This window comes from Pelecanus crispus, chromosome 1 (assembly GCF_030463565.1).
Source record: "Pelecanus crispus isolate bPelCri1 chromosome 1, bPelCri1.pri, whole genome shotgun sequence".
NCBI classification, from domain to species: Eukaryota; Metazoa; Chordata; class Aves; order Pelecaniformes; family Pelecanidae; genus Pelecanus; species Pelecanus crispus.
The window spans coordinates 87,259,437-87,284,115 of NC_134643.1; the positions used below are offsets into that span (position 1 = coordinate 87,259,437).

The window sequence follows — 24,679 nt, forward strand, 5'->3', positions numbered from 1 at the left end:
CACAACAGGCCTTGCTAAAAAGATTGTCCCCATCTTTCCTATAGGCCCCCTTTAAGTACTGAAAGGCCACAATAAGGTCTCCCTGCAGCCTTCTCTTCTCCAGGATGAACAACCCCAACTCTCCCAGCCTGTCCTCGTAGGACAGGTGCTCCAGCCCTCAGATCATTTTTGTGGCCCTCCTATGTGCCTGTTCCAACAGTTCCATGTCCTTCTTGTGCTGAGGGCTCCACAGCTGGACGCAGTACTCCACGTGAGGTCTCACCAGAGCAGAGTAGAGGGATAGAATCACCTCCTTGGACCTGCTGGCCACACTTCTTTTGATGCAGCCCAGGATACGGTTGGCTTTCTGGGCTGCAAGTGCACATTGCCGGCTCATGTCCAACTTTTCATCCACCAGTACCCCCAAGTCCTTCTCCGCAGGACTGCTCTCAAGCCCTTCATCCCCCAGCTTGTATTGATACTGGGGGTTGCCCTGTCGCAGGTGCAGGACCTTGCACTTGGCCTTGTTGAACCTCATCAGGTTCACACAGGCCCACCTCTCCAGCTTGTCCAGGTCCCTCTGAATGGCATCTCGCCCTCCTGGCGTGTCAAATGCACCACTCAGCTTGGTGTCATCTGCAAACTTGCTGAGGGTGCACTCGATCCCACTGTCTATGTCATTAATGAAGATGTTAAACAGCACCGGTCCCAGTACGGACCCCTCAGGGACTCCACTTGTCACCGGTCTCCATGTGGACATCGAGCCATTGACCACAACCCTCTGGATGCGACCATCCAGCCAATTCCTTATCCACCAAACAGTCCACCCATCAAATCCATATCTCCCCAACTGAGAGAGAAGGATGTTGTGGGGGACTGTGTTGGATGCTTTACAGAAGTCCAAACAGATGACATCCATTGCTTCTCCCTTGTCCACTGATGCAGTCAGTTTCATAGAAAGCCACTAGGTTGGTCAGGCAGGACTTGCCCTTGGTGAATCTGTGCTGGCTGTCTCGAATCACCCCTGTCTTCCATGTGCTTGAGCGTATCTTCTAGGAGGATCTGCTCCATGATCTTCCCATGCACAGAGGTGAGGCTGACAGGTCGGTAGTTCCCAGGGTCCTCCTTTCTTCCTTTTTTAAAAATGGGCACAACATTCCCGTTTTTCCAGTCAGCAGGGACTTCACCTGACTGCCATGACTTTTCAAATATCAGGAAGAGTGGCTTGGCAGCTACATCAGCCAGCTCCCTCGGGACTCTGGGGTGCATCTCATCAGGTCCCATAGACTTGTGTACACTGAGGTTCTTCAGGTGGTCTTGAACCTGATCTTCCCTTACAGCAGGAGGGGCTTTACCCCCCTGCTCCCCATGTTTTGGTCCATCGACTCGGGAGGGGTGAGGAGAGAGGTTGCTGGTGAAGACCGAGGCAAAGAAGTTGTTGAGTACCTCAGCCTTCTCCTCGTCTGTTGATACAAGTTTGCCATTCTTGTTCATCAAGGGGGGTATGCTTTCTTTAACGTTCCTTTTCTGGTTGACATACCTGTAGAAGCCCTTCTTGTTATTCTTTACATCCCTTGCCAAATTCGGTTCCAGCTGCGCCTTGGTCATCCTGACCCCCTCCCTACACAACCGGGCATCTTCCCTGTACTCTTCCCAGGATACCTGTCCCTGCTTCCACTGCCTGTGCAGTTCCCTCTTGCTCTTTAGTTTGACCAGCATGTCTTGACTCAGCCATGCTGGTGTCTTCCCTTCCCTGCCTGATTTCTTACAGTGCAGACTGAGAGCTCTTGTGCTCAATGGAAGGTGTCCTTAAAGATCTGCCAGCTCTGTTCCGCTCCCCTGTCCCTGAGGACCGTCTCCCAGGGGGTCCTTCTGACTAACTCCTTGAAGAGCTGGAAGTTTGCTTTTCTAAAATTTAGGGTCCTGACTGTACTCCTCGCTCTTCCCATGCCCCTCAGGAGCATGAACTCCACCAACACATGATCACTGCAGCCCAGGCTGCCTCCAGTCTTGACATCACCAATGAGCTCACTTGCATTGGTAACCATCAGGTCCAGTATTGCGTCCCCTCGGGTAGGGGTGTCTATTACCTGGCTTAGGAAGTTATCGTCTATGCATTCCAGGAATCTCCTGGATTGCCTACAGCTTTCTGTTTTGCTTTTCCAGCAAATGTCAGGGTGGTTGAAGTCCCCCAGCAGGACAAGAGTCTGCAAGTGTGAAGCCTCCCAGAGCTCAAGGAAGACCTCCCAGAGCTCAAGGAAGACGGCTTCGTCAGTAGGCTGTCCTTGATCAGGCAGCCCGTAGTAGACACCACCACAAGGTTCCCTTTGTTGCCTCTGTCTCTGATTCTTACCCATAAGCTTTCGACATGCTCGTGGCTATTCTTCAGGGACAGCTCTTCACACTGATGATTTCTTTATGTAGAGGGCAACGCCTCTGCCCTTCCTTCCTCGCCTGTCCCTTCTGAACAGCCTGTAGCCATTGATAGCCACATTCCAGCTGTGGGATTCATCCCACCAAGTTTTGGTTATGGCAATCAGGTCGTAGCTTTCTAGTAGCACAGCAGCTTCCAACTCCTCCTGTTTGTTCCCCATGCAGCGTGCGTTCATGTAGAGGCATTTCATCTGGGCTGTTGGCTGTGTCACCTTCTTAGTGGAACATCCCTTGTTTCCCTTGGGGTGTTTCACAAAGGTTTCCTTGTGAGGTCCTAACATCTCAGGAGCCCCCAGCTCATGTTCGCAAGACTTCAACTGTGCTGCAGTGTCCCCATCATGCCTCTGGGCAACAGGTTGAGGGCTCATAGTAGCACCTCGTCCCTCTAACCATTGTGTACCATCCCACAGCTTGTCCCAGGCAAGCCTAGTATGTTCCCCCTCCCCCTTCACATCTACTTTAAAGCCCAGTCAGTGAGTCCCGCAAGCTCCTGAGCAAAGACCCTCTTTCCCCTTTGTGAAAGGTGGCTCCCATTTGATGCCAGCAAGCCTGGTGCCATGTAGGCCGTGCCATTGTCAAAAAATCCAAAGTTGTGATGGTGGCACCAGCCACAGAGCCATGTATTAAGATATTGGATCCACCTGTACCTACCAATGTCACCTCCCACAACTGGAAGAAGGGAGGAAAAGATAACCTGTGCCCCAGATTCCCTCACTAAACATCCTAAGGCCCTGAAGTCTCTTTTAATCACCCTTGGGCTGTGCACTGCAACTTCATCACCACCCACATGGAAGAGCAGTAACGGGTAGTAGTCTGAGGGCTGTACCAGGCTGGGAAGTCTCCTGGCGGTATCTCTGACCCAGGCTCCTGGGAGGAAGCAGACTTCCCTATGAGGAGGGTCCACCTGGCATATTGGACCCTCTGTTCCCCTCAGAAGGGAGTCTCCTACAACTATGACCCTTCTTTTCTTCCTTGTGGAGGTGGTAGGAATATGGGGGGTAGGTCTTTGTGGTCTTGGTGACTCTTCTAAGACCTCATCTGGAGTACTGCGTCCAGCTCTGGGGCCCTCAGCACAAGAAGGACATGCACGTGCTGGAGCGGGTCTAGAAGAGGGCCACAAAAATGATCTGAGGGCTGGAGCACCTCTCCTATGAGGACAGGCTGGGAGAGTTGGGGTTGTTCAGCCTGGAGAAGAGAAGGCTGCAGGGAGACCTTATTGCGACCTTCCAGTACTTAAAGAGGGCCTACAGGAAAGATGGGGACAATCTTTTTAGCAAGGCCTGTTGTGACAGGACAAGGAATAATGGATTTAAACTAAAGAAGAATAGATTTAGACTAGACATAAGGAAGAAATTTTTTACAATGAGGGTGGTCAGGCACTGGAACAGGTTGCCCAGAGAAGTAGTGGAAGCCCCATCCCTGGAAACATTCAAGATGAGGTTGGATGTGGCTCTGAGCAACCTGATCTGGTGAAAGCTGTCCCTGCTCACTGGAGGGGGTTTGGGCTAGATGACCTCTAAAGGTCCCTTCCAACCCAAAGCGTTCTATGAGTCTATGATTCTATGAGTTGGGTGTAGATGGATCGATGCCCACATCATCCACTGACTGGTCCTCCACCTCTAGAGCCTCATACCTGTTGTGCAGAGGCACCTGGGGAGTCATGGTGGGCAAGGAAAGGGTTCGCTTGCTGCCCCGATTGTGGACTTGTTTCCACTCGCTGCTTCCCTCTAAGACCCTGCCTACATCCTGGTGGGGGGGGGATACCGGATCCCTTTGGTCACAGGCTTTCTCTGAAGGCTGTCCCTGGTCAGGTTTCCGGGATCTCAGAGTGTGGTTCCACCAGTCTATCTCTTGCTCAGACTCCCTGATGCTCCGTAGCCTGTCTACTTCCTCCCTTAGCTCTGCCACCAGGCCAAGTAGATAGTCCACTTGGTCACAGTGCACACAGCTGTTCCCTCCACTGCCATCTGTTCCCAGTGCAAGCTGGTGGAACTCCCTGCAGCTGGAGACCTGGACGGCTGTGTGTTTCCCTGGGAGCTCAGTCTGGGTAGATACATCCTTTCTGGCTAGTGCAGAGGATACAGTTGTCAGTGCCTCTTTGCAACAAGCAACTGATACTTCCACCACACAATGTCAGCTGAAGCTGAATCCTTCCTGCAGGTCTCAGGCATGCAAGGCCAGCCTGCATTCTGCTACCCCATTTCTGTAGCAGCCACACACCCTTTCATGCTTTTCTGTTGACACCCTGTGTGGGTCCTGATTCTTCCTCCTTGTGGTGAAAAGCTTTGGCTCTGCCTAGTGCATTCACAAGAACAGATGGGAAGCAAGACTTGCATGTACATGCATGAATGGTTCATCTTTCCTTTTACTTATGAAGTAATAGAGAACTAATTCAAATGATTGCTGTAGAATCACTACAGACTGAAGAATTTTCTTCACTTAAAAGAACTGTAGAGCAAAAAGGAAACTTTAACTAGAGACAGCATGAGCAGAAAATGTAACTGACAGTAGAAAGATCTGTATAACTGGGCTTCTGTTCAAATTAGTCTTGCGTTGATGCTGTGTAAATAGGTTGATTAGTATGAAGACTGATGTTCTCTGATTAAAGTGCTTCTGACCTGTGATTTTCAACCATTCATGTGACTTTTCTTAACCTGAAAAGCTTAGAGTGAATCTCAGCTTTAGAAAGGTTGTTACTCTTCACAGTTGTGAAGAAACCTTGAGAACACTGAGTAAAAGTTTCCGGGTACTGAAAGGCCTATAAAAGGAACACATTGACGCAAATTCAATGTCTTTTTTTAGCCAGTCTTATCACCTTTTCACATATGAGGTTGGCATTATTGTTCTTTAGCCACAGTATGAGCACAGCATGGTGTACAGCAATGCAAAATCCTTTATTACACCAACCCCATCTGTGTTGTGATGGTGGAACAGGCCTTCAGTTTCTCTTGCCTTTTGACATGCTGGTGGATAGGCAAAACCAAACCAAACCAAACCAAAAATCCATCAAAATCTGTGCATTACCTAAGATAACTGTGAGTCAAAGGATAGGACTGAAAGTTTCGCTTGCTAGTTTTCTGAACATTGACATGATTTCAGAAACGGGGAAAAAAAAAAAACCGGAAGAGAGAAAAATAATAGAAGCAAAAATAGTGTTCCACTATAGCCTGCTGCTGGCCATGTCACTGAATTCAGATCTGCCAAAGCTGATTTACCTTTTTCATGAATCTCAGGACCAAAAGAACTACATTTGGCTCATTCTAGTACTACTCATACCTCATTCCCAAGAAAGAAACCTCTTTCCCAGTCTGTCTAGTGGTGATTGTTGGAAGATACAATACATTAACATGGAGAGTGGGAGAGATTCAAGGTGATTCAAGATTTTATTGATGCAGGAGAGTGCTTTTTTTTTTCCTTTTTGGAACATATCAAGCTTCTTGGGATCCTGCTTCTTTAAATATTGCTCCTATTCATGGAATGATTGGCAGCTGAGTGGGACAGAGAAGAAGCAGCACCAACTCTCACTTCTGAACTGGCTGCACATTCAGAATTAATGGGGAGGGGGAGCTTTCTGACAGGAAGAAGATTCTGAAAATGTGAAAAACACGGAAAAAAATGGGATTTTCCATAGGACTATGAATCAGGGGAATATGTTTTCAGGACTGTCATACAAATGAAAAAACACTGTGTTTGGTCTGTTAATATTACTGAAGGCAGCCGAGCCACCCTAGGCTCCTAAAGAAAGAGGCTTCTTTAAAGTATGATTCAGGTTGGAGATGGGCAGAGTTGCCATTCAGAGGTGTTTGTTGATTAGACAGGACAAGTAGGACACCAACTCAGACATCTTGTTAAAGCACTTGAATTTATGTGAGCAGAATGCAGATCCTAGTTCACCCATTTAAAGTTAAATTGTAACAATAGAAAATAATAAAGATTTGTTGATCCAATGATAGAGAACACCAGGACCCTAACCAATGAGTTGTGCATATTCATTAAAATAGCATGGAAAGCAGATTACTGTCATCAAGATCCCAAAAGAGTGACTTGAATAACTCTCGAACCTTCTCAGGAACTTAAGCATTGCAAAAGGCTTGTAAAAATGGGTTTTCTTGAGACACTGAATCACAGGAGGTAAAACCATTCAGCACCAAACAAAAAACAGTACTTATTTTTCTCCTCTTGCTGACAACATAGTAATTTTCAGCAGAATTCTGAAGCATGATGCAAGTCAGAGGAATGCACTGTTCTGCCACCAGCAGCACAACTGACACAAATTGTATATCACAAGCAATAAGGTTTCTTTGACCATACCATGAAGCAAGATCTAAATGATTAAAAGATGAAGGAAGAACAAAGGAAACTGACAACAGCATCTCCCCTACCTCCTTAAAAAGGTCCAAATAAATAATACCATCTTCATTCAACCTAGGATTTCTCACTAAGAACAGATGATTAAGTAGGATTTTGATCTGAAATTGGTGTCAGAGATAGTGAACTCATATCCAGCAGTGAAAAGACTAAAGGAAAGTGATAAAAGCTAAATATAGAATTGTTGGCAAGTACATTAAAAAATTAATTGTCTTGTTTTCCTTTGTTCTGGATTGTGCAGACTGTACAATCCAGCAACTGTAATAAATCATTGGTCCTTTTCATTTTACTGAGACCTCAGTTCATCAGGTGTAAAAGAAAACATAGTCAATAGTGATGTGAACATACTCAGCATTTCATAAGACTGAATGTTTGAGGAAACCCAGGGACTGTGTTCCTTTGTTACAGATTCCTAAATTTACTGGATTTTTTAAATATCAACCAAGAAAAGAAAAAAAATGCAATGCTTAAAATCTCTCTCTATATATACATATACATAAAGCTCTTAGATTTCCAATTTTATTTATATCTTGTGTTTGATTTCACAGAATCACAGAATGGTTGAGGTTGGAAGGGACCTCTGGAGGTCATCTGGTCCAACTCCCCTGCTCAAGCAGGGCCACCTAAGGCCAACTGCCCAGGGCTACGTTCAGATAGCTTTTGAGTATCTCCAAGGAGGGAGACTCCACAACCTCCCTGGGCAATCTGTGCCAGTGCTTGGTTACCCTCACAGTAGGAAAGTGTTTCCTCATACTCACATGGAACATCCTGTGTTTCATTTTGTGCCCATTGCCTCTTGTCCTGTCACTAGGCACCACTGAAAAAAGCCTGGCTCGGTCCTCTTTGCATCCTCCCTCCATGTATTTATATACATTGAGTATATCCCGGAGCCTTCTCTTCTCTAGGCTAAACAGTCCCAGCCTTTCCTCACATGAGGGGTGCTCCAGTCCCTTAATCATCTTCGTGGCCCTTTGTTGGACTCTCTCCAGTATGTCCATGTCTGTCCTGTACTGAGGAGCCCACAGTTGGACACAGTACTCCAGGTGTGGTCTCCCCAGTGCTCAATGAAGGGGAAGGATGACTTTCCTCAACCTGCTGGCAATACTCTGTCTAATACAGCCGAGGATACCATTAGCCTTCTTTGCAGCAAGGGCACTTGCTGAGTCCTGTTCAACCTGGTGTCCGCCAGGATTCACAGGTCGTTTTCTGCCAAACTGCTTTCCAGCTGGGTAGCCCCCAGCATATATTGGTGCATGGGGTTGTTGTTCCCCAGGTGCAGGACTTTGTGCTTACCCTTGTTGAACTTCATGAGGTTCCTGTCAGCCCATTTCTCCACCCTTGATTTGCTTATTCAAATTTATTTGGATGTAAAATCAGTGTTTGAGCTATTTTCTGGTTTTATTTTTCCTCATTATTTGAGGTGACCAAACAAGGAAATGGGTAGAAACAGGAATCACATACCATATTTCCTTTTTCTGGTAAAAAATATTAATTCTCTGTTATTTCACTCTTCTTATACACTTGTAACCACAATCCCCTTAGTGGAGCTGTAAGTGGTAGTGGCTTTTAAGAGAAACTTTGACCCCCAGTGGCCTCTGTTTCTAATAAGGATTAGACTTTCACACCTGTGAAAAGTCTGCAAGTAATGAAAAATGTCAGATGCAGTCAAGAGGCCCTAAATATAACATATGGCATGGAAAATATAAATGGTGCTTTATAGAATATGATTAATATTGATGTTAATTATCATGACATATAGGAAAATGTATTGCTAATGACTTAGGAGAAACTAGTGCTAGAGAACTGTTCTCATTCTTTCTACAAAAGGTACTCTGTGCACATGGTAGAATTCAGAATTGCTAAATCCTGTTGAAAATTGTCACCATAATTAGGTACTTGTAGCATTTACTTCTGTCCTTGTAAGATTGTACTGGTCATAGATTTATGTAGGGATATAACTTTGGCTTCCAAGAAAGACAGGTCTTCATCATACATAACGAAGAGCATAACAGTGACTTCATGATTACTATTACATTGAGATTCTAAATGAAGCAAAACAGGTATCTTATTTTTTAAGACTTTAATGACTTGCACAGTTAATCTACAAGGTACAACCGATTTTTCCATTAATTCTCTTAGTGGATCTATAGTTATGTGAAGTATTTCAGTACTGTTTACAGTCTTAAGCCACTTAACATAGTGTTACCATATTTGTCTATGACTGGACAGAAATAGTGTATGTTTCAGGAAATGTCAGACCTGCTCACAGACAATTGTGGTTTGTATGGGCTAAATCCAGCGCATTTGTGAGTCATCAAACTTACTGTACAATATGCACAATAAGTCCCAGACTTGGTTTAAATAAACTACAGACTTGGTTTGAATTATACTACAAGTCCCAGGCTTGGTCTAGATCATACAAATGTGTGTGGCATGCAGAACAATCATCATTCAAAAATACAGGATTCACTTGGCCATTCCAATTCTACTAAAATGCCAGGTAAACCTTTCATAATCCCTAAATTTAACCTCTACAAAGTATCTGTGCAGAACTAGAATAAATGTCTAAGCAAGTACAGGCATACAGTATAGCTAAGACAAGGGCCAGGATTTTAAAGGTATGTGGAAGGAGAGTGTCTGCTCCTTTAAAGGTATCTGGTTAAGGACCTTTTCCAATGCAACACGGACAATAAGAAGGAGGAAGCCATGAACAAGAACATACAGGGACACAAACCTGACATACTGTCCTGGTTTCGGCTGGGATAGAGTTAATTTTCTTCCTAGTAGCAGGCATAGTGCTGTGTTTTGGATTTAGTAGGAGAAGAATGTTTACATGTTGAAAACATGCTGATGTTTTTAGTTGTCCCTAAGTACCGCTTATGCTAGTCAAGGACTTTTCAGCTTCCCATGCTCTGCCAGGTACACAAGAAACTGGGAGGGGGCACAGCCAGAATAGTTGATCCAAACTGACCAAAGGGCTATTCCATACCATATGACGTCATGCTCAGTATAGAAACTTTGTATATTATTATTACTATAATTATTATCAATACTATTTTACTTTATTTCAATTATTAAACTCTTCTTATCTCAACCCAGGAGTGTTTCTCACTCTTACTGTTCCGATTCTCTCCCCCATCCCACTGGGGCAGGTGGAATGAGCGATATATAAACTGGGTAAACTGGGGGGGGGTTGGCCGGGGAGCAGCAATCGCTGCTCGGGAACTGTCTGGGTATTGGTCAGTGGGTGGTGAGCAATTGCATTGTGCATCACTTGCTTTGTATATTATTATTATTATTATTATTATTATTATTATTATTATTATTATTATTATATTGTTACTATTATCATTACTATTTTACTTTATTTCAATTATTAAACTGTTCTTATCTCAACCCAGGAGTGTTTCTCACTCTTACTGTTCCGATTCTCTCCCCCATCCCATCGGGGTAGGGGGAGTGAGCGAGCGGCTGCGTGGTGCTTAGTTGCTGGCTGGGGCTAAACCATGACACAGACATAAGGGAGGAAGCGATGAGAACCAAACCTGGTCAGTCACATCAATTGATAAGGTCACGTGAGAGCGTGAGAAAGGTTATTCCAACGTTATCTGACTGGGTACCTGTCAGTTGGGAAACTCAGGGGAAAAGGGGGAAACTACAAGGAAAAGGGGGAAACGAGAAACAAAATACACGGAGACACAGACCTGACAAAACAAACATGGAGACAATGGCAAGAAATAAACCTCACCACACACACTGACTGATGGGCTATCAAGAAACCACAGGTGCCACTTCCAGGAAGATCAGCCCAGACTTTGCAACTGGTAGCACTGCATACCTGGGACACCAGACTGCAAGAGCTGTGGGAATCGGCGGAGCTGTACAGACCCCTAGGGTGAGGGATGTGCAGGGGAAGGGGAAGCAGGGGGGAACAAACGGGGTAGACAGAAAGGGGAGTAAGAGGGGCCGGTCGGCTGTAAAATGGGGCTGGTCAGTGTGCTTGTCTGGCAAGCCCTGTGCCTAATTGCTGCAGTCCAGCCTAGCTTCTTATATTGTCTTATTAAATCTTTTCTTAAGCATCTCTCTGCATATGCTCACTCTCTGTCCCATGTGAACATGGGCTGCAAGGACTCGGTGCCAGCTACTGGTGAGACCTGTGTGTGTATGAGGGGAATTCGGTGCCAGATCCTGGGGTCAGACTGGGGAGCAGTGGGCTCTCCTGGCCTGTGGTGCCAGTGACCGGAGCAACCGTGGTCTCCATGTCAGCTGCTGGTGCCAGTGGGGGTCTTTAACCCCCAGCCACTGGGGCAGGAATGGTGTCTGTTCCCAAAACCAGCTGTTGGGGGGACAGTGTGAGCAAGGTGAGCAAGGAACTTGGTGCCACTGGAGCAGGACCATGGGCCATTCCCTGTGTGCCTGGTGCCGGCTGTGGGGGGAGAGTCTGTGTCTTCCCCAATTCCGTTGTGCCAGGGGTGTGCGTGCATATTCACCACCTAACTTTAAGCTGGACTAAGTAGTGACTAGGGGAGCCTAGGGTCTGGGCCAGGGTGTCCAGGGCACGGGGTCCATGCTGGTATGCCCAGGGGGACATGTGAATGAGGAGTGCATGAGGGATGAGTGTGTGAGTGCTGCGTGTTTGTAGTGAGCACCAAGCTGGACCAGCTGGCAAGTTGAGGACCCTGTGGGGCACACAAGGGGGCCCAGGATCCAGGCGGGGGTGCTAGGTGGGCACAGGGGCCATGCCTGTAATCAAGGGATCCACAAACATGTGTGTGCTTGTGAACCTGGAGAGTGGTGCGTGTTGTGCGTGCCTGCGCGAGTGACCTTCTGCTTCTGCCCACTGAAGAGGAGGCGGCGGCTTAGCTGTCTGTGGATTGTCTTCTATGTGAGCCCTGTATGTAGGTGCTGTTGAAGGCAGCGCCTTGTCTGTGGCAGCCTGCGTGACTGGCCATGTCAGTGTCCTCTCTGTGTGTCTGTGTGTGTGTGACAGTGGGATACATGCGAAGCCTCATCACTGGTTGAACCTGCAAACAGGAAAATATCAGCCATGTCCCTCAGCCTAGGCAGAGGTCCTGGGTCCCTGGGGCACCAGGCTGGGCTCCAGTAGCCAGGCAGGAGAGGTCCTGGGCTGGAGGAGGTGGGCTGAGCTTCTTACATCACTTAACAGTATGTAGGCAGAGAAATATTCAGAATCTTACACCTATGGTTTTCAGAAGTACCCATTCAGCTCAGTGTATTCCTAGTTGCTGCATCCAACTCTGTAGCCTCCAACCCCTCCTCCCGGGTGTTCAGCAGTGTGATTCAAGGCCTAGCAATGATCAACTGCCCAGATGTGTAACCCTGGCTCAGACTCCTGAGAAAAATCCTAAATTGTAAGAGAGAGCTTTGACAAAGGCTGTAGCATAGAGACATGAAAGATAAAATAAGGTGAAATACAAATTTAAGGATTCTGTTCAAGGATTCAGGAAGGAAACCAATAACATGAAGAGATAAAACATGCTAGAGTAGTCTAAAGATGGCAACAGCAACATGAAATATGAACATGAAGCAACATGAAACAACATGAATGTTCCCAGCAGCAGCAGAATCTGCCCCTTGACCACCTGCTTCATGATTACCTGGCCAGCAAATACTCTTTGTGTGTCTTATGTTGGGAATGATAAGGATATTAGTGCTTTGCCTAGTAACTTGTTAATCCTAACTGCCTTTGATATGTTAGACAATAAATAATTGCTTTGTACTTTTGAGTTGAATATATTCTGCCTACAAGAGATTCTTTGGGCATGGTGAAAGATTCTTGAACAGAGTGACTCAGAGGGAATGATAGTATCAATGACTAAATTTCTCAAGAGGTTTTGAAGAAAAAATGGTTTTAAGAACCCGGGTTTTACTTATTTCTCAATGTATTCTTACTGGCAAAAATATTCAAATCAATGACCTCTATGAGAATAACTAAACTGCATTTTAATTGAGTTGGTCTGACTTGCAAGTATGCTTATTCTCTGACCTCTGAGACATGTAGGTGTTACAGAATTTAAGAAAACAAGACCAGTTATATTTAATTGCTGAATCAAAGGTGTGAATGCTTGGAAGGGATCTAAACTGAAACAGACAAATATTTTTAAATGCTCCCTTTCTGAATTGGGAGTTTGTATTCCTAACAGCTCACCAAGTTAGTTGAATTTAAACTTACTTTAGAGCTTTGTTAGCACTATATCTGAAATGTGAGCTTGTTATTTCAACTTGAAATGGAAGGATGTATCTTCCTGTAATTCTCCACTACTAAACTGAATTTTGTCAGAACACCCATATGGAGGAAGACAGTGAATATAAAGGATGTTATTGCATGAAAAGCTAGGACTTTTCTGTGAAACTGCCTTTTTAAACATAGAGTTTCTCTGTCAACACAGATAGATAGATAGATAGATAGATAGATAGATAGATAGATAGACAGACAGACAGACAGACAGATAGATAATGTGGTATAAGACTTTATGTGGTATAAGACTTTAGCCTAATGAAGCACACTTGCTCATAATTGGCCATTAAACATTATTTGGATTTGGTTTACCTAGTCTGAGAAATTTCATTGTAAGAGACTGAGATTAATAACCCATCAACTCCAGGCTTGGGTAGCATATTTGTTCTCAAGAGGGCTGAAAATACCATGATTGACTTCAATGTGTTTTCAGCAGTTATTTAAGAAACTTGGATATGCATCTAACATTCAGAACACAGGTAATCCCACTAGTTCCAGTGGAATTACTTTTGCTCCATATTATAGAAGGTAGATGAGGAGTGTTTTTAAATACCCTGCCAATATGGAACCTCATTCTACAATAAATAATCATGCTGAGTGCTACTGACACACATGAGCAAACCAGTGTGTTCAGCATTTCTTGCATTATTAAAAGAACATTTGCTGAAGTGTTCAAATATCTTCAGCAATTTATGTTAACTCCAATAGGTTCTGAACTACACCTGTTAAAAAGATATCTACATAGTGTATTTCAGAAGCAGTTGTTGATAGTTATGTTGATATAAATCAGGCTTGCATAGCTTTGTGTTAACAAGAGAATAAGCTTTTGCTATTTCAGACCCATCTTTTAAACACAGTTAAGAAAGGGATACGAGAAAGTTTACTCCTACATTTTTATACAATCATGAAACAGAATGATGAAAACTCTGTTCTTGAGCAAAACCACTGGTGATTCATCCTTTTTAATACAATTTTATATATAGATGTGAGCTGGTTTTGAACCTATATAAATCACAAATAATTCTGCTGAAACTGGTGCATTTACATGAAGGTAAATCTGTCTTGAGATCAGAATGCCTTTGTTTCCAGTAGGCATGGTTAGAATACTCAGTTTTACCTGGTGGAAACAGATCTTGCAAGCATAAATACTTTTGCCTTCCACTTTACAAAGTGACAAAGACATCTTTTACGGGCACTAAGGTGCATTATTGGCTTTCTGTTGAGAAAGGAACAGATCTATCAGATAGAAAGATGGCACAGAGACTTTTTTCTTCAATAAAATAATCATATTGAGGCTACATGAAAGGATGTCTTCTATAAAAAAAAAATCCTAGAAGAATAGTTTCACATTTTCATGAAAATCTCACAGTAATAAGTGAAAACACCTTATTTGCTTAAAATCCTTATCTCTCTTTGTCTCCCATTAAGTTTATCTGCTTAAACAAAAATTCTTGTAGCAAAGCAGGACAGAAATCGAATGTCAAATACAGAGAAAACAGAAACATAAACCCAATTTTGAATTGGCCTAGTTTTACAAGTTCTAGGCTAACCTTCATTAAAGCTGTATACACACTGTCACAGTACAAGTATTATATTCATTAAAGTATGTTTGAAAAATCTAGTAAGTGTGAGATGGGAGTTTGGCACTGGAGGCTTGAGTTAACCTCTTAGTACTGAATGAGAAATGATAAGTAGTAGGACGCATGCTTCGAATGGCCTTGAAAATGACAATCAGCTTTTTGTTTTAATACAATATAAAGATTCAGCAGAGTAGATATTAATAGAAGAGTAACGTAGTTAAAACAGCAAGCTAGGAAAATACCTTCTCAGTAACATGGCAAGTTCAGCAATGGCACATGTGACTGTGATCAAACATGAGCTGAGGTGAGAGCCAGTGTGAGTGCCTGAGGTTCAACTCTGGTGAGCTGGAGCTCAGCTGCTGCTCAAGATTCTGACACGGAGACTATTGAGGAGTGTCACATTTTCTCCTGCCTCTACTCATTGGAGTGGTGATTATGGTGGGTCTCAGAAAACGGTATGTGTGTGTGCAAGGGTATGAGAGTGGGTGAAAAGCTTTCACTGACAGAGTCCCTCACAGTATGGTAAGCCAGATATTTGTGAGAAAACGCTGGTAAAAGCTAATTTCAATGGAGTATCTCAAGGAAGCTTTAATACACACACCTTGATAACTAATTAAAAACAGTCTTGTGTTTTTCTGTGTTATGTTCTTTCCTCATTCATGGTTGGTTGGGGTGAATCACAGGGCTAGAACTACACACTGTCTCTTCTTATTCCATGACTGACTAATGTAGTAAAAAAACAGGCAACATTGGTTTTATTCTCTCTTTCTGACAGAGAAATTGAGGTTTGCATTAGACCTTACCAGCTGTTGCAAAACCCCCTATTATTTCCTTATTTACAAGCTGTAAAAGGGTGAATTGATTCACTCTCCTGATGGCCTCCTCCTACCTCCACCTAATAGCTCCTAGATTCCTGACATTCGTTGAATCTGACAACAGGACAATGAAGTGCAACAAGAAAATATTCTGCAACTACATAGGCACCAAAGGGGAGGCTAGGGACAATGTGGGCCCATCGCTAAATGGGGCAGAGGCCCTGGTGACAAAGGATGTGGAAAAGGCCAAGGTACTTGGTGTGTTCTTCACCTTGGTCTTTACTGGTAAGACCACCCTTTAGGAGTCACAGTGTGATTCTGTGACTTTTTGACAGTAAATTTAAATATATATTTCTACTGTTCTGCTTGTATGGAAATGAGCAGCTTCTCTGGATGTTGACTGTATTTCTGCATCTTTCCTTCCTGCCTTCCTCCCTCATCTTCCTTCCTTCCTTTCTTCCCTTCCTTTTCACCCTCTCTTCTTCCCTCCCTGCCCACCTGCCCACCCATTTTCCTGCCTGTCCTTCTTCCCTCCTTCCCTCTCTCCTCCTTTCCCTCCTTCCTTTTCTTTTCCACCATCACCAAATAATTTCATTATGACCTTTGACCTCCAGTAAATTTACAAAGCACTTTCTGTTTCATGACTAAATGTATTATTTTCCACAACAGGGCTTTTACTTGAGGGCAACTTCATGTTTGCCACTTCTAATCCCAGAAATCTAAGAAATCATCAGACTTACACAGAGCTGAAAAGGTTTTAGCTGAAATTTTAGTCTGCAACATACTTTCTTGAACAATAAAATATGTTCCCTTTTTTGTCTTCTCTGCACAATAACTGTTCTTGTATCTCAGTTTTATTACTTCAAATCCTTGGTCTGCTTCAGGTTTGCAGAGGATCTAGTGGGTTATATCAAAGCCAACAGAACTGAAAGGGTAATGATGGCCCTTACCTTTTTTTAAGGCTCAACAATACAATAGGCAGAACATCCCTAACAATTGTTGAACACCCCCTGCTGCCTGTAAATTCACCTACTCCTAATTAAGTTTAAAACACTGTGACTCCTAAGGAAGCAACTGTGTTATGATGTGGCTAACACGATCTCATTTGATTTCCTTCTGAAACGGCTGTTCCAGCTGTACAGTTACACACGATGCAAACTGTGGGTAAGAAGCAGTGCTGCTTTTCAGATTTGACCTGTCTCTTTCTAGGGGAAATAAATAAGAAACAACTAACCCAAAATACCAAATTAAAACACACCAGATACACAGCTGGGCTCACTTACAAGGGATTTCTGCAGAATACACTTTATTGACGCTATCTGGCCATGTGCATTTAATCAGTTAGTCTTCTGCTATAAAGTTCTTCCAGTTAAGAAAATATTCATCCTTTTCATTCTCATGACATTTCTGCAGAGCTTTTAGTTACAAGGAGGTAAGCAAGATGCTATATAATACAATGGTCATGCGCCTAAGAAGATGATCTGTAAGAAGAGATTATTATGTGCTGAGCTTGTTTGATTTGTGGAAAAGGAGGCTAAGGGACAATCTAATAGCAGCCTGCAAGTACTTGAAAGATAGTTAAAAAGAAAATGGAGGCAAACTCTTCTCAATAGCAGCAGATGGGATAATGAAGCGCAAAGGTCACAACTTGCAGTTTGGGAGGTTCAGATAGGACAGTAAGAAAAACTGTTTCAGAGAGGTCTGTGCAGCACTGGAAGAGGTTGCCTAGAGAGGTAGTGGAATCTCTGTGCTTGGAGAGCTTCAGGACTTGGTTAGAGAGAGCAATGGCCAACATGATCTAATGCTGGTGACCGTTCTACATGGAGTGTGAGGTTGCACAACATGTTCTATAGAAGTCCTTTCTAACCAACACTTCTGTGTTTCTGCAATGACACTGAGTGTGATCCTTATTTACAAAGGACTCAGTGGCATTACTCCTGATATATCACACTGTAACTGAGATTAGAGTAAAAAAAAGAAGTATGTATCCTGTACTTCAGACAGGGTAATGTCTAATATAGGGCACAATCATGAGGTATATAGTCCTCAAATAGAAGTAGTTCAGAAGGAGTTATGGGAAGGGTTAATTACTTGCCTATCTGTGACAAAGGAAAAGAAAATCAGTAGCTGGTCTTTATCCCAAGCTGGGGTCAAGCTTCAGGGCAATGGACTGATGAATAGTACTGTTGTCCAAAAGTGATGCTGCTGTAGATGTCCATTGTAAGGCCGTACCCTAACTATGCTTTTGTTTAGTGAACAGATTGCCTGAGAGCAGAAGTCTAGGTGACCCTAACTAAGTTATACTATATGCTTTTGTTTAGTGAACAGATTGTCCGAGAGCAGAAGTCTAGGTGATGTATTACTGACTTGATTAGTAAACCATGAGAAGTTGCTTATGATCTACCAAGAAGGAAATTAGGGGAAAGGTAATTCTGGCAGGGGGAGATTGCGACCACTGACTCATGAACCCCCTACCACAATTACACCCCAGGCTCAAACTGAAGGACAACTGAGCATGCTCATTAATTTAAAGAGTAGGCAAAGAGATTTTAACCAATCATAGCACTTCATATGTATTAGGGAATTAAATATGGTGATGAATGTGTATAAATGGATGCTGACTTGATGACTCGGTGTGCTAGCTTTGTGGAAAGCCACCTAGCACCCAAACTTGCGCAACTTTGTGAATAAACAATATCTCATCTCAGCATGTGAAGATTGGCTTATTGCACACCGGGTAAACGAGCCCTATTTGGGACAACAGTACAAGGATGCAACTACAGACTGAAACAGATGGCAGGGTCTCCTCTCCTCCTTTCTAAATGAGAAATGAAGGTCCACAACACAATTAAGTTTTGACTGGTGGATTGTTTTTGGAAGGCCCTGGCTTGGTCACACATTATTCTGGGCTCTGAGACTGGGTTTGAGCTTTCTGGTGCTATTAGAAGTGATGGAACATAAGCTGTATGGCCAGAAAAGGACAGAAGAACTGCTAGGCCACATGTGACCCCAAGTGTGCATTGTGGGCACTGAAGGAACACTTCAGCACTAATCCTTGGAGACCACTATATACCACTGCTTCCCAACCAGTATGTTTACTTTCATTGCACTGTTACAAGGGAGGGAAATGCTACTTTTTTCTTTTTACAAGGGAACAGGGAACTGTGACACAATGGTTCAGATATACTTGGATCCTTGGACAGGACAAGAGGAGCACTAGGAACTTAAGTGTATGGTCCAGAACAAACAGTATGCTGAATGTGAAGCTTGCCAGCTGCACCATGATGAAGAGTTTGCCACTAGGAAAAGCTGAGGAGGACAGTGGTACAAAGCAATGTCTTAAAAAATACACACCTCCATGTCCCCTCTTCCAAAGTTGGTTTTTTTCCCCATCCTTTCTCAGAAAAGCTTAAGGAACTCCTTTTCTGTGAATCGTGGCTATAAAAGTTGGTAATACCCCTTTTTAAACAACAATTCACTCTGGGAGGTAAAGACCCAGGTACAATGCAGTCCTCAATATACACAAACTTCCAAGAGCATGTCTTAAGTGCAGGACAGGATGTTTTAAGTGAAGGAGAATAGTATTCTCCTCACCTTCTTTATTGTGTCTCCGTCTAAAATTTTAGCTAAACATTTCATTCCCACCAGAATTTCTTTGTAAATGTTTTGTTACTGAAATATTCTCTTCAATTTGGAAAGCAAAGACGTTGAGATTTTATTTATGATCACCAACCATTTCACACTCAAAATACAAAGCAAAATTATCTGTAATTTCTGCACTTTACAGAGTTTTCAGAAAAGCAAACTTGGCAGTGAGTCTGCCTTATTTCTAATTCTTGTCTCTAAATCTCCAAATTGTTGATGCAATAAAATTAAGATAAATAGATTTTCTATTCCAGATTTTCAAACTGAGTTTCTATTTTTAGAAATATGCAGATTATAGAAAAGACAATATTTTACATACCATTTAGAATTTGGATTTTTTGAGATAGATTTTTCACAACTGGGGCTCAAAAATCCTAGCTTATAAGAAATAAATAAAGCTATCATCCTTCATCTTTCTACACCTCTTAAATCTCAGTTTAAAACTGAAATACTAAGAGTGAAATAGTGCCCATCCTCTCACAGTCACTGTGAAGTGAGAAAGTTTTGTCGGCTCCCATGCAACAGCTTGAAAGCAATAGCATGCCAAAAGACTCCATGGGGCCAGTCAGTACCTGTTCAAGAACACAGGAAAGAGACAGGTAGGCTGAGATTAGTCAGCAATTGCTCCATTCTGGTGTGGTGAAGACACCCTTGTGGCCACCAGCTCTGCCACTTTGTGGGCAAACTCCTCTCTGCTTCCTTGAGATGAGTGCTTCTTGTTTCTGTTGTTTAGAGGTTATTCCCAAGGAAGAAGTAAAATTATGGAAAGGACAATCCCATTTTATCCTAAATTCTAGATCAACATAAAGCTGGCATTAAAGCTAGTGAGTGGGACAGCAGGCAGCCAGATTCTCTGTGGAATCAGACGTAGGAGCAACCAGTTTCATCATTCACCCCCTTTAGGTGTTCATTACCTCATCTGTCAACGGACTGAACTTTGTTGCAAACTCAGAAAGACTGAGGCAAAACCTTATGAAAAGATTAGGCTCAATGCTTTTTTACCTTTATGTATTTTTCTGCTCTGCCTGCACCAGTAAGGGCACAAGCCTTCATCTTTCACAATCAGGCTGAGGGTGAAGCTCTGGAAGGCACATGAGTCAGTCTTGCTAAGCTCACTTTTGGCGTGGAGGTAGAACAATTACAAAGGTGGTCATCTACAGAATTTCTTGCACTCTCCTCTGAAGAATTTGGTGCTTTTCACAGGCTGACATTAGAAAAAAAGCGTCATTAGGGCAACTTCTGTGCAAAGTGCTCACTAGCCAGGAACCTCTCTTTTAGCATTGCCACAATGACACAATATGATCTGGCCCATGACGTCACCAAGATGAACCATACCCTTTCTAAAAAATACGAGTCTTCTTGACACTAAAATGCTGTTCACTAGAACAACCCTATGGTAGCAGAGGATGATCCACACTAAGATATCTTTATCTTGAAATTCTGCTTTGAGTGATTGTTGTTATTCTTTATTTAAGCATAAACGTTTCTCGATCCTATTTATATTATTAATGCCAACCAAAAGTTATTTTTTCAATGGGGCCAAAATATTATGGTCAATGTCTTGAATTTTTAGTATTAAATTTGAGAAAAGAATGGAATGCATTTAACTACACTGAGATCTTCAGCTGAGCTAAGTTAATGTTCTGCACAGCTGAAGTTGGTAGGAGAAGATGGCTAAGAGCCTATTTCTGCTCCCCCACTCCTGAATTGGCTAGAAACCAAAAAAGTCCCCATGACTATATTAGAACTGTCTTGTTACTAGCCTAGGTAGCATGGGCTACTTAGTCCTAGTAGGAGCATTGTACAGGATCAAAATGTGGTGAAGAGGAATACTCCCTGCTTTAACTCAGAGCTGCCTCTATAGCCCTTGGGGATTTGACTATACCCACAGTGAAAGATTCTCCACTGACATCATGGGTCAGCTTTCTGACTGCCTTGCCAGCCATGCAAAACATCTAGAGCATGGGCCACTGGTCTGGTCTCCATAGCTCATCTATACTACTTGCACATACCAGCTACCACAACTTCTCCTGTTCAAAGTGACATATGCATGTGGCACACCATTCAGTGAGGTTGAAAGGTATGTCATAAGCTACTTCTTCAGCTAGCTATCTGATACCATGCCAGATCTGTTGTGACTTCTGTTAGCCTAAGGTACACCACATAGCAGCGCTATTTCTCTCTTGGGTAAACATCACCCACTCATTAATGTTCATTCATATATGGTGTTCTAAGCAATTTAGTAACACCAAATAATAATCTTCTACAGCACCTTTCACCAATAAATCACAGAATTCAACAGTATAAATGGGAAGGCTCAGAGGGATTAAATTATATGTCCAAGATCATCCAGTGTAATAACCAGGAACAGAACTTATGTTTACTGAATAAATTCAGTCTGCTGTTCTCTGTTAGGCACACTCTTGCTCTGCTTTTGTTCATTTGTACTTTGATAACTTATTAAGGAGAAAACCCTTTTCCTACTCATGAAACACAAACAGAAGCTCATGATTTCAACGGAATTTATAATCTCTTCAACCTTCAGTAGTGTTATGGCTGGATTTCATACAGATAGGACATTGTAATCTCCCCACTTCTGATAACAGAGCAGTTACTTTCACAGACATGGATCTCATGATACTGCACCATCTGTATGGGGAAGCACGTCTATTATACCCCAAATCTTCAGAATATTTTTTTTTTTCTAACCAAAACCCAAGCTTTGTATAATAGGACATTCAGGGAGGACTCTATTTTGCTACCATTAATAAATTACCTAATGTAATTCTTAGCAGTGAAACAGGCATCTTCTCTCCCTACAGACACTGCAAAGTCTTCAGCATAAGAATTGCCTTATTTGAAGTTACTATGCAATCGCATTGTACTAAACCGGCCCAGTTTCAGGTTCTAAAATTGTTTCAGTCAGTGACTAACCTGTTACCTGTAGATACATTAACCCTGGTACTTGTGCTATTCCCTTCACCTGGCATAGGTTCAGAAGCTACATTAAGGCACACTTCTGCTGAAATCTCACTTCTTTCAATTTGTTTCCCATCACTGATATCAGGCCTACTATAAATATGGCTTCCATTTAATACATTTAAAATAAAAAGACTCAGAAACCAAAATCTACAGGGGGCCAGCACCATGAATTTTGCAGAATCTTCGTGCATATGTTCTACAAAGAATTTCTCTTTCACTTTGTTTTCTGTCTGAGTGCCTTTAATTATTTGCAGAGGACTCAGTTCTGGATCTGTTATTTATGCAAACAGTCCTGTTTCATTTAGGCAAGTCTTCTTTCATGACTAAAGATACAGAAGTTCATTTTTATATCGTGAGGAGAGATTCTACAGCTTTTGTTCCAGTGGAACTTCTCTTGAAGTTCATGGGATGGCCAAATAGAATAAAGATTTTCTGAACCTTTTTCTCCCTGTGAACTCCAAAAAAAGGATCCAAAACCATTCTAGCAAGCTTCTTACTAGTGGGACCCCTATGGCCTTCAGTGAGCCTCTAAATAGAAAAGAGTTATGATTTTATTCCCCCTGACCTCTGTTTTTATACAAAGCACTGTGTACTCTCAGGCTGTTATAAACACATACAAAAAAAACCTGGTTCTACTTAAACTCTGGCGGACAGACTGATATCAGGCTGTAATAAAATTACAAAACTATTCTGATCCAAAATCCAACAGCACCTGTGGCAACACTTCCATTCACTTAACTATGTTTTGTATCAAGATATAAGGCTATGGGGATACTGGTAATGTAAACGTCTGTACAATCTGTACCATGGAAGCACACTTCTGGAAGTTTCCTGGTAACACGAGGTGTCCTCCTTGACTGGAAAGTAATGCTGGTGAGCTATTACTTTTCTACTCTCTTGTATTCTTGTTTGAGGAAACCGTGAGTATTGTCTTACTGCAGCTTTGGTTTTCCCTTGTCTGTATTTGTTGTCATAATTTCTTTAAGCTCTTTAAGCTAATGATCTAGCACTACAGTCATCAGAGGGTAGTTAAGGGAATAAAAAATTTCTCATACAGTGTCCATGTTCTTTGTCTTAACGTATTTTTTTTCAACTGTCCTACTACTGAAACAGTATACTTGCTGTATTTGACCAAAAGTTTGAGTAACACTCTTAGTTGTGGTAAATTTAAAAAAAAAAAAAAATTACTATGAAGCAGTAACATAAGTAATTGGCTCAAATAAATCTGAGTAAGAAACAGAAGGTTTTTGGAATGATTTGGAAGTGGGGCGTTCTGACCATTTGTTAAATGTTCTAGCTTTTCATCTCTCATTACAGCTGACATTTTTTACATCATGCCTATCACCATGACATCAGAGTACTTCAGAAATTGAGTATGAAATCATGCATATTACTGATACCCCATTGTTTTCAAATGAAGCAAATTTATACCAATTCCTAATTTTCTCTGACACTGTGATAAGTCCAAAAGTGAGATGCTTTGTCCTGTATTCTTTCTGTCACAGAACATTTGCTAACTTCAGGAGAAAGTTAGAGAAATACATATTTGAAGGTCAAACTGGGATCATGACTTTGCTAAATATAGATGCTTGACAAATGAAAGAGCTTCAAAGGTCTTGGCATATTTTGCTTGGTGCAATTCTAAGTCTGCATGTATGCAGGCTACTTCTCCCAGTACATAACCAATCTTAACATCACAAATATGAAAATTAATAAAATAGAAAATATATTGGCAGGTGTTACGAATGTATCGCTTCTGATTTTCTTAAGGTACAAGCGCAGCAGGATATGCCTTATCTGCAATATTTTCACTCTCATGTCACAAATCTGTCACTGATGGATACTCTGAGGAGAGGTAGCACAGCGTTTTAATATTCTCCTAACCTGTGTGCAGCATTGGAATGAAACTGTCATTGTTAAAAAAGCCTTCTCCATAAAATGACATTGCAGTGTGTGCAGCATTGCACAAGCAGAAAGACAAAGGCAGTTAAACAACAAAAATGTACTAATAGTGAATTGAAATAGAAGAGGAATATTTAAGGAGCTCTTCTCACCTATTTTCCCTGTCTAAAGATAATTTCCATTGAAAAATGGCTTTGAAAGGAACTGGCTGTGCTTGTACATTCCTCCTTGCAAGACGGCCCAGGATCCTGATACCTTTAATGCAATATGTGCTGTTACAACAGTTTACAGATGTGCAGCTAGACTTCTTGCTATTTATAGATGCCTCTTCTGCAAACACTACTCTATGGGGTTGTAATGCAGTAGCAGGCATGTTCTTTGATTTAGTGCTTACATCACATTCCTTTAAGAAAATTCTGCTCTTCACCTGGCATGGCAAAGGAGGCATATTTATCAAGGTCAAGCAAAGGGAGCACTATTAGGAAGAGAAATGTAGAATTCATGAGGTAGCAGGACACCTACTGGGAGGACTATCTGAAAGGAGGAGACATTTGGCAGAGCCATTGAAAGAAGGGAATAGTCATGTGCTCAGTCACACTAAAGTGGTACTTGTTCTTTATCACCTCTGCAGGGCAACTGGGGAGGAGGGTCAGTGCCACCCGTGCATGTAAGGGCAAAAGCTGTTGAAGTTGGTTGGGGTGCAATGTCCTTGGACA

At 42.5% G+C, this 24,679-nt stretch overlaps 1 protein-coding gene across 1 annotated transcript in view; it reads right to left on the reverse strand.

The window, feature by feature from the left end:
- The window catches only part of PRMT8 (protein arginine methyltransferase 8), an 82,134-nt gene that overhangs the window by 55,703 nt on the left and 1,752 nt on the right, over positions 1 to 24,679 (reverse strand). The window lies entirely within an intron of this gene.